This window comes from Alligator sinensis, unplaced genomic scaffold (genome assembly GCF_000455745.1).
Source record: "Alligator sinensis unplaced genomic scaffold, ASM45574v1 scaffold602_1, whole genome shotgun sequence".
In the NCBI taxonomy this organism is placed as follows: domain Eukaryota; kingdom Metazoa; phylum Chordata; order Crocodylia; family Alligatoridae; genus Alligator; species Alligator sinensis.
In genome coordinates this window covers 748137-758703 of record NW_005841976.1, presented here as the reverse complement: position 1 = coordinate 758703, position 10567 = coordinate 748137, and positions in this window count along the sequence as shown.

Here is a 10567-nt window from a genome sequence, read left to right as displayed (position 1 = left end):
AAAACATTATTTTAACATTTACTAAATAATATATATTAAATATTAAGCTTGATATATCTTCAAGATCACAGTAGAATATAAGCCATTGAATGTTCCTAAGGATAATGCAGGCAGCCATTTACTTAATGCAAATTTATACTAGCTATTTTCCAAATTCCATAGATTTCAGTATTGAAGTCACCACTTAAGCCACTTTCATCAGCATACCTACCTCTGCCTGCTCTCTCCTATTTACAACTCATTAAAGCTCTTGACATTGTTACTCAGAGCCCATGCTCATCCTCTGCTCAGTTGTTCCTACCTCATTAAGGCTGGCTTGAGTGTCCTGCATCTAAAGACATCATTGATATTGATAGGAGCTAGTTGGTTCCAGGACTGCTAAAAGCACAATGCTGACTGTAGTTGAGATGGACTGGAAAGATTAACCACCTATTCCACATGTTAGAAAACTTTCTAACTGCCAATTCAGCCTATTATATAGAGCTTAAAATATTCTGTCCTCTGATGAATAATGACAGTTGGAGTCAAAATAGAAAACCATATTAAAAAACAGAAGAGAACTGCAATACTGTATTTTCTGATGTAAACTCATACAATATTTAATAGAGCTGTGTGAAGTTTCACCAGCTGTTTCCTTCTGGCACTGTTTCAACTTATTTTGAGCTTGAAACAGCAAAATCAAAATGAAACAAAGGGTTCAAAACAGCCTCAAGACGAAACAAGGGCAGTCGAAACATTTCAAAACATTTCGACTTTTGAAGCTCAAGCTAGGCTTGCCTTCAGAGAAACAGAAAGTAAGGAGAGGGAGTGGGAAGAGGGGTGAAAGGACTACTCTGACATTGACTGTGTAGCTGGCCAGTGATTGCGATTCTTTCCTGACGTCCCTTCCAATCCCAGTGCTCTGGGGGTGGGATGGAAAAACTGCATAACAGTCAGCATTCTTTGAACTGGCCTACTTTTTGCCTTGGGGTATGACAATTATTGATCCATCTTCCAGGAGCTCAGGAGCATTAGACAACTAAGGCTACTAATACCATTGATTTGAATGATTTCCTACTTGCTAGCCTAGCAAGCAAGATCCCACAATACCTTTTGCTTTCTTCTAGACCCTTTGATTTTATTATTATATTCATTGATTTATTCTTTTCAATTTTATAATTCTATTGGATATTACACTATAGAATTTATATAGGAAGGCATATGCATACTGTCATGGGATGGGTTCCTTAAGGATGGCCGTGATCTCCCAAGGCCTCTTGACCATGCCAATTCAGCCCAATGGGCACCCTCAGTTCTTGCCCGCCACATCTTTGATGGAAATATAAAGTTAGGGAGTCTGCCTTTAAGTCCTCTTGGGCACGGTTTGTTGGACTCTCTGAACCCCATGGGTTCCCAGACCCCTTGTGGGTCCTATTTCACTATGGGTGTTTCAGTGGGCACCCTAGCCTTATGGGCTATATGCATGGCTCCAACCACCCCTTTACCACACCCCAAGCCTTGCAGATGGTACTGGCATTGTATTGCCTAAGCCTTATTACAATTTGGCCCCTTGTCCACGCTGGGGTCTCCACAACCCTGGTCTCTGTGCCCTCTCTAGCACCGGGGTCCCCACACTACAGTGGACCCCCATTGAGACCTCCTCCTTCCCCAAATAGCCTCACCCAAACCACGGGTGTTATGGAACTGCAAACAAAACACAAGCCCCTGGGCTATAACATAATATAAGAGACAAGGGTCTTCTCTGCCTCTTTAAAAGCATCAAACTGCATCCCTGGCACTAAGTCTCTAGTGAGCAAGGGTACCTGCAGAGCTTGTGGAGCCCCATTAGCCCTGGGTGCAGCATATTAGGTGGCTGCTGTGTCACTGGGTACCTCCTCCCTGGAGACTCCTTCCTCTCTAACTGCCAGCAGGGAACTGAACTGCTTAGTCCCAGCCCTAAGGTTTATATAGGCCTAGGGCCCTGCCTCTTCCGGCCAGGTGCAGGTGTGGCCAATTCACTCATTAGTCAGTTGCCATAGCAGCCTGCACCTGGGCTCTTATCTGGCCCTTTGTGTTCCCTCCCCAGGCAATCTCTGCTTAAATAGGAGCAGTCACCTTAGTGCCCTGTGACATACATTTTTACTTAAATATCTGGCAGCATATTATGCTATAGAGTTTATATAGGAAGGCACATAAATATATTTTTATTTCTATACATTTATATCTTGCAGTATATTACAGAATTTATACAGGAAGGGAGATACATTTATATTTTATTTCTACACATTTATACCTTGTGGCATATTACATTATAAGAAGGGAGATTCATTTATACCTTGCAGCATAGGCTACACACCTTACAGAATGTATATAGGCATGCAGACACATTTATATATTTTTATAAAAACAAGACACTTTGAAGCACACCATGAAACGTGGTGGAAAGGCAGCTGGCAAACCTTCAGGGAGGGGCGGAAGAGAGGGTAGAGAGAGTGATGTAAGTTCCGCCCCCACCAAACTGAGATGCAGTCTCTTTCCTACAGCTATCAGGGATGAGGCTTCCAGAAGCAGGAAGGAGAGGGGAGCAGTACCAGTACCTCAGCCTGTGCCTGATTCTGCATCAGGCTTTTCCATGTGAGTATATTCCATTCTTCAACACACTGGATGCATCTACACATGTGCTTTACTGTGGAGTTGATTAATTAGCTCCCCAGTAAAGCGTCACCGTCCATATATGTGCTGGTATTAGGGCACAGTAAATTAATTCACTCCGCCATAAGATGATAATGCTGGGGACAGTACTGTCTTACGGTGGAGTAATTAACTGGTCAAATGCTAGTGTGGATGGTGACTGCTAGGTGCAGATTGCTCTGGGTCAGTCCAGCCAGCCAGGATCCAGACCCCCAGCTTCTGCCAGCCCCTGTGCCACTCAATGCCACCACCTGGGTCCTGGGGCTGACCGCACATGTTCCTGCCCTGGATCTAATTGCTGTGGTCCCAGGCAGATGTGTAGATGCTGTGCCCAGGAGCAGTTAATTCTGGTGCAAACTGCTCCAGAGATTATTGCATTGCCTTACTAGCACATGCACATACTGTATGCTTTAAAGCAATATATTTTTAATCTGTTTTTTTAGAAATTTGAGTGTGGCCATCACAGAACATTTTTCAAAATTTTGATATTGTATTCACAGATGTAGGCAATACATGAGCATGGCTATTATGTGGCTAAATGTTCCTTAACCTAACTAGCATGTTTACAGTGTAATTAATAATAATTAAATAATAATATGAAAACAATAAGTTTTTAAAATTATTCTGGAACTATTTATCCATAGGCCTTGACAGCGATGGTAGTATCAAGGCAAAATGGCAAAGGATGAGCTTTTACAGGGTCCAAGAACACAACTGGATGCAGTGGGGGGGGTCACTGGTTTGCAGACAAGTTTTTTCTCAATTCCCTAAGTACCTACAAGCAGTTACTATAGCTTACCAGGTAATTCTCCGTAGCAAATCTATTTTTACTAGAGATGGTATACCTGCTATAGCAAAATGATACCTTCCTTTTTAACACAGCCAGAATCACTTCCCAGAATCACTTCAGCGCTTTCTACATAAGCATAAGTAGCAAGCATCCATAAAATGCATTTCAGTTCACATTAATTTTAATCATTTGTTAGTACATTATACAGGCTGTTAGAAACAACAGAATTCCCATGGTATATTTCCTCACTGTCTAGGCTTGCTTTCTGGGTGGCTACACTGGGGCACAAAGGCAGGAAGCAAGGCCTAACAGTATTTGCAAGCGCATGTTTAAGGGTACGTGTGACTCACTTAAAGTTTTATGGCATAATGGAAAACTAAAGCTGATACCTATATACTTTGTTCACTTTGAAATTCATAACTTATGATAGAGACCTTTTGATGACAGCATCTATCTGTAGCTCTGTGAAGTGGCATTCACTAAAATCTATCTTGCTGAAGGGTTAGAGCTCAATTCTAGTTTCCTGTCCAGTGTGTTCAAACTACCTTCTCTTTTGGTGAAAAAGTCATGGAAAAGGGAGTAGTTTTGATTCTCTCCTGGGATGACAAAAGTTTGCCCTTTATAAATCCCAGTGATGAGCAACTTCTCCAGCTGGCATCCCTTGATACTTAGATGGTGACTCACTATCTTTTTTTTTCAGAAATAGGCCTAATAGTTATTGAAGGTAGCATAAACTTGCCTCTCCTATAAGTCACCAGGGGTTCTTATTAGTCAATATAGCACTGAAAGATGCAAGGCCCCCTGTAGGAACAAATGCCTTGCAGAACATAAGAGTTCTCTGAAGTACAAACCTAAGCTGCACAGTAGGTACAGATGTACCTGGACACAGGCCAGAACAGAAATCCGTTTGTATCTCTCTGAAGACTTTTGCAGATGCAAACAGTGTGAATAATCACTGTTTTAGATCTAACCCCTAACTCTGCACTGACTGAGAACTCTGCAGATCGTGGGGTTGTGTGTGAAATGGGTTGCTGACCTCCATTCATTTCTGGAGGTTGCATTGACAGTGGTTTTTGATGTACCCTTTATCAACAGACTTAACCAAGGGAAAGCCAACAGTAATGGAAGGCTGTGTCTCCTTTGAGAAGGCATCAGAGAAGCACTTGTCCTAGCAAATCTCATAAGGCTGTTGTCCTAGTGTCTGTTTAGCAAAACAATCTTTGGTGCCTGTTCTGGCTTGGATCCTGATACAGTGATGCTGCCTAGAAGAAGCCACTTTGTTCATCTGTCTCTTTATGTTTATATAGCCCAGCTACAGAGTGGGTTAGAGGTCCTCATTGGATACCCCCAGGCTGTTTTGGCCATAAGCTATTAAGCATTGCTTACCAGGTAGCACATTCCCTAGTCCACCTGCCTCCATTGTATGGACATTGAGGTATACTCACTCACTGCCATTGTCTTAATTTAAGAAAATAAAAAAGTCCCATGTTTTAGCATTCTCACAGAACCAGAAGGTTAAATTGTTAAATCCTATCAGGTGATGTAGTTCCTGGAGCCGTTCCTTGTAGGTCTGCAGAGAGCTACATAATCCCTGGGTAAGGTTATTGAACAAATAGTAGTTTAACACCCTTAGAGCAGAGTGGATGGAGAAATGTTCTTTTTTTTGAGAACAGAGTACAGTTTCCCTATCTGAGGATGTCTTTACCCATCTAAAGACTGGGCTGTTTATGGTCTTGGTACTGCTGGGATAGGACTGTACCTAAGGTCTAATGAGGGATGTTACTTTATAAAACAAACCCTTGTGTAGAATCCACACTGTATATTCCAGGCTTATTACATCTTAGGGTCACCCGGAGTGGGTGGACCTGAATTCTTGAGAAAGTCCCTGAGGGGAAGAACCAGTGTGGTAAAATTGGCTCAAGCCAGCTAAGCCAGGAAGGACAGGCTTTACTGGTTTGGTTCTTGGGAGATATATATTAGTAAGCTCCTCCACATATATTAGAGGCTGTTCCCCACAGAATACGCGCGCGCTTGTCCTTCTATTTATTCCCACCTTGTGCTATCTTGGGTGTGCTTGTTATATTGGTTTGAGTTTACTGCTTAGAGGGTGCGTCATCTAAGCAAAGATGTTTACTGTGCAGGTGACTAATTAGCTGTGCATTAAATGTTTTGGTGTCTACACCTATGCCCTTATTAGGCTGGAGTAAACTAATTTACTCCGCAGCAGGATGGTACTTGTATTTATGTAGCAGCATTAAAATTGTACTTACTTGAAGGGATAGGAAGGGCTGCCCTGCAGAAGGACAGTGTGAAGAGACGGAGTTTGTCCCAGTATGGACACTGTCTGCCCTGGGGGCAAGTGAAGCTGCCCTGGAGGTAGCCTGCTTCCCTGAAGTAACTGAAGTAGCATTCCTGATACTTGCACTTCACTGGGGATATTCACATTACATGTACCGCAGGGTTGTTGAGGCCCTGGACATGAGAGTCATTTGGGGCTCCTTAGAGGCTTAATTTTGACGACTTATAAGCAAGTCAGAAATTTTCGATTTCAATTTCACTTTGCCCTATCCAGTAAACTGCAATGAAAGTATCTTAATACAATATTGATAATACAACTATTCAGTGTAATTAATTTTTATTTGTATAAAGTGTGGGTCCCTGGGCGGTCGCCCATTTTGCCCTCCCTTAAGGCCATGACTGCTTCAAGGTCAACTTTCCTATGATTCAATGGAGCAAGGTTGTATTTCATACGGCTCCTGTTTACTCTTGCTTTATAGAAGAAAATCCTAAGACAGATTCGAGTCATTTTCTGAAGATGTTTGAAAAGAATTTGAGCAATTTAGTCTTACCTCGATGCTGGGTAAGCTTTTTGAGATAACTCTCCTGGCGCATGTCCATGAGGGGCCGGCAGGGGAGATTATGCTTAGGGGCAACCAACGCAGGTTCATGAGAAGCAGGTCCTGTCAGACCAACCTGGTGGCCTTCTGTTACCAGGTCACAAAATCCTTAGACACAAGTGTAGCAGTGGCCGTAGTCTTTCTGGACTTCAGGAAGGCCTTCGACACTGTCTTTCACACCAGTCTCATTAAAAAACTAGGGGACTGTGGCATTGACACCTACACAATCAGATGAGTCACTAACTGGCTGGAGGGCCGCACCCAGAGAGTGATGGTGGACGGGTCATTTCGACCTGGAGGCACGTGGGCAGTGGGGTCCCCCAGGGCTCGGTCCTCGGGCCTGCACTGTTCAACATCTTCATCAGCGACTTGGAAGAGGAGGTAAAAAGCACCCTATTCAAATTTGCAGACGACACTAAGATGTGGAGAGAAGTGGGCACGCTAGAAGGAGGACTAGGGTGTGATCAGACCTGGACAGGTTACAGGGGTGGGCGGATGAGAACAGGATGGGTTTCAACACTGACAAGTGCAAGGTGCTGCACCTGGGGAGGAAGACCCAGCAGCACACCTACAGGTGGGGGAACTCCTTTCTCATCAGTGCGGAGGCAGAAAAGGATCTTGGAGTCATTATTGATGCCAAAATGAGCATGGGCCAACAGTGTGGGGATGCGGTCAGGAAGGCCAACCACACCTTGTCATGCATCCACAGATGCATCTCGAGCAGATCCAGGGAGGTGATCCTCCCCCTCTACGCGACACTGGTCAGGCCGCAGTTGGAGTACTGCATCCAGTTCTGGGCACCGCACTTGAGGAGGGATGTGGCCGGCATGGAGAGGGTCCAGAGGAGGGCCACCCGCATGATCGGGGGGCAGCAGGGCAGGCCCTGCGAGGAGAGGCTAAGGGACCTGAACCTGTTCAGCCTCCACAAGGGAAGGCTGTGCGGGGAGCTAGTGGCCATTTGCAAACTGGACAGAGGGGACCAGCAGGCACTCGGGGAGTCCCTGTTCCCCCGAGCGCTCCCAGGAGTGACTAGAAATAACAGTCACAAGCTGGCAGAGGGGAGATTCAGGCTAGACATCAGGAGGCGCTAGCTACTTCACTGTCAGGGCGGCTAGGATCTGGAGCCAACTTCCAAGCAAAGTGGTGCTGGCTCCTACCCTGGGGGTCTTTAAGAGGAGGTTAGACGAACACCTTGCCGGGGTCATTTGACCCCAGTACTTTTTCCTGCTGTGGAAGGGGTTCAGACTTGATGATCTGCTCAGGTCCCTTCCGACCCGACCAACTATGAAACTATGAAACTGTTATTTCTTTATAATTGACCTCCTATGGAGGGAAAATTAGGACGGTCTGCTACTATGCAAAAAATAAGGCCTCTTTAAATTGAAAAGTCCTGTTCTGTTACTGCTTGCAAGAAAGACCTGCCACACAGAGACCTGCAAGCACAAAATGCTTCAGTAAGGATGGCACTTAGAGAACCAGCTAGAGAAAAATCAAGCTCTGAGAGAGAAATGATTGACGTTGTCTATGCCTAATTTTTGTTCATCTTTGAGACAAAAACAAACCTGCTTTTCACTTCCCCAGAGATGGAGGGTCTCAACTGTTTCGGGACACAAATGTTTGGCCCACACTTCAAACAGTTTCCTGTTGAGATTTCTTTCTGTTTAATCAACACTTTTTGAAAAACACTCTTGGACTGCAGAAGCAGTTCTTTTAACATCGAAGCACGTTTATGTTTGCAAAGTACAGCAGAAAGCTGGATGCATATCTGCAGTTTTCATGCCTTCCATGACAAATTCTGTAAACCTTAGTGAGTTCTTGTCCTGGTAAAATTCACTTAACGTTAATATGCCTGTAACCCAGGTGGCAGCCCAATAGTTGCCACCCCTGCCCAGTATCAGGGATGGTGTGGTGAGGTGAGAGTGGGGCAGAGCTTCTGGCCAGCACCAATTTACTTTCTAGCCGGCCCCTGCTCCCCACTTAACTGATTTAACTATTTACACTTTATTTACAAAACAAGAATAACAGGAAAGGTTATTTATGAGTGAACTTAAATGGCATAACCAGAATCACAAAACAAACCAGAATGCATTAGTCAACCCTTGACTCAAGAACCACCGGTAGGGTAACTGGCAGCTTTCAGTCACTGCTGAGATGCTACCACAAGGAAGCATGGTGGTCACTCCCAGCAGCTCCAACAGGCTTCCCAATAAGCGACAAACTGCAACAGGTTAAGCTCTTCTGGTCTGCAGCAATCAAATTGTATCAAACCCCAACCCCCAAAAGAGGCTGAAGGGTGACCGTCCATGGCAACTAAAAAGGCAAGCAACAGAGTAGGCTCCTGCAGCAATCAGTATGACCCAAACACAAAGCTCAGGGACTCCATCCGATGACAATCAGCTGCAGAATAAGGGACTGGACTGAGTCCCCTCTACAGCAGCCAGTGGCAGAGGGTCAGCAGCACAGGCAGCTCCCAGGGGTCGTTGCTCCAAACCCCTGCTCCAGATGACTGGCCGGGCACCCCACACGCCTTGTGGCTCGCCAATCCCGCTCCAAGCGCCGGCCTGCGCCCCAAGCTCCCAGGGACCCTCGTCCAGGCACTTTGCTGCTCCTCAGGATCCCAGTGCCTTGCCTGCTGCTGTCCCACTTCCCCAGGGAAGGTAAGGGGCTTCCCTCAACTCGCCAGCCCAGCTCCCTGCTCTGGATAAGGATGCTGCTGGCTGCTGCTTCTTCTCCGCAGTAGAGTGGGGGGCTGACTGCCACCCCTAGCCTCTGGGATGCCCGGCACGTCCAGCACACTGCGATGGGGCCTTGGGGTGCCAGCTCTCTGCCCCAAGCCCTGGCCGCTGCTCCCTCTCTGCTGCAGGGCTGGAGGCACGGCCGACTGCCGCTGCCTTCTTCTCCCAGGGCCTTCAAGGCTCTTCAGAGGGGTCTCTCTGCTCCCTCCGTTGGGTCGGTTCACCCCAGCTCTTCTTAGGCCTCCTGCATCGTTCCCCAGAGTCACTGTCAGCAGCCCCCCACGCCAATTTGGCTGCTGGTTTTATCCCCTCTGGCAGTCCCTCCCCGGCTTGCAGTCCCTCCCTAGCTTGCAAACTGACCAACCAGAGCTCAGGGTGGCCATCCCCCTTCCATGCAAATGAGTGGATTGAAAACCCCTTCTTTCGACTGGCTTCTCCTTTTCCACAAGGCAGGGCTCCCCTGCTCCACCCTTGGGGTCGCTCCAGAGTTCACTGGCACTGTTCCTAGCCCCAGGTAAGTATCTCAAGCCAATCTGGTGAGACCACATTGGCAGTCTGTTACACGTCTTTAATATAACAAATCAAAGACTGTCCCTAAATTTTGTAGCTGTCCTTTGTTGCTCATCAATTGCTTAAACTGCAGGGTTTTTTTCCCCATATGTAGACCCATAGGGCACATCCAGATAAGTACATATCTGTGGTTTGCAGTGACTCAAAGCTGTTTGAGGACCTGCAAGCCACATGCAGTGCACATGCAACCATTCACTGTGCTGCTAACTTACAGTATTGTGCCAAAATTTGATATACTGGGAGATCCCAGTAAAAAAAAAAAGGCACACCAAAAAACACTGCAAAAAGTGTCATGGTGCATGAGGCAACAGCATGTACTGCTAGAAATGGAGCATGGATGGCCGGAGCCGTGCTCTGGCTACTGGCCAGGTTCCCAGTGGCTGGATCAGTGCCGCTGCCCCAGGAGGCCCCCAGGATCCCAGGTAAGGCTGCTGGGGCCAGAAAAGGTGCTGGCCCAAGCCTCCCCTACCCCACCCGACCCAATTTAGCACATGCCACAGCATGCATGTGTGGTAAAAATATGTTATAATCTAGTCATTATGATTTTGCAATAACGTTTGTGTAGCAGCTGTGTGGTAAAAATGTCTCATCTCCCTACACAAGGCTTCACGACTGAGAACTGTTTAGTTTCACTACATAATTGCTTCTGCATATTATCACACTTGCTTCTGCTAAGGTCTGTAGGCCAATGATAGATTTACGAGTAGCACTAGACTTCTGCAGACATAGCCAGGAACAGATGCAACAAATAACTCCTTACGAGAGATAAGAGAAGAGGGACAGGGAAAGATGCTGATGTGAAGAACTCAGACCTTGACCGAAGAATGACCGAAATGGACTTAAGGACGGCCCCAGGGAGGAGATTTAAGATGTAAATGAGACATGTATGTAAACCATCATAGAAC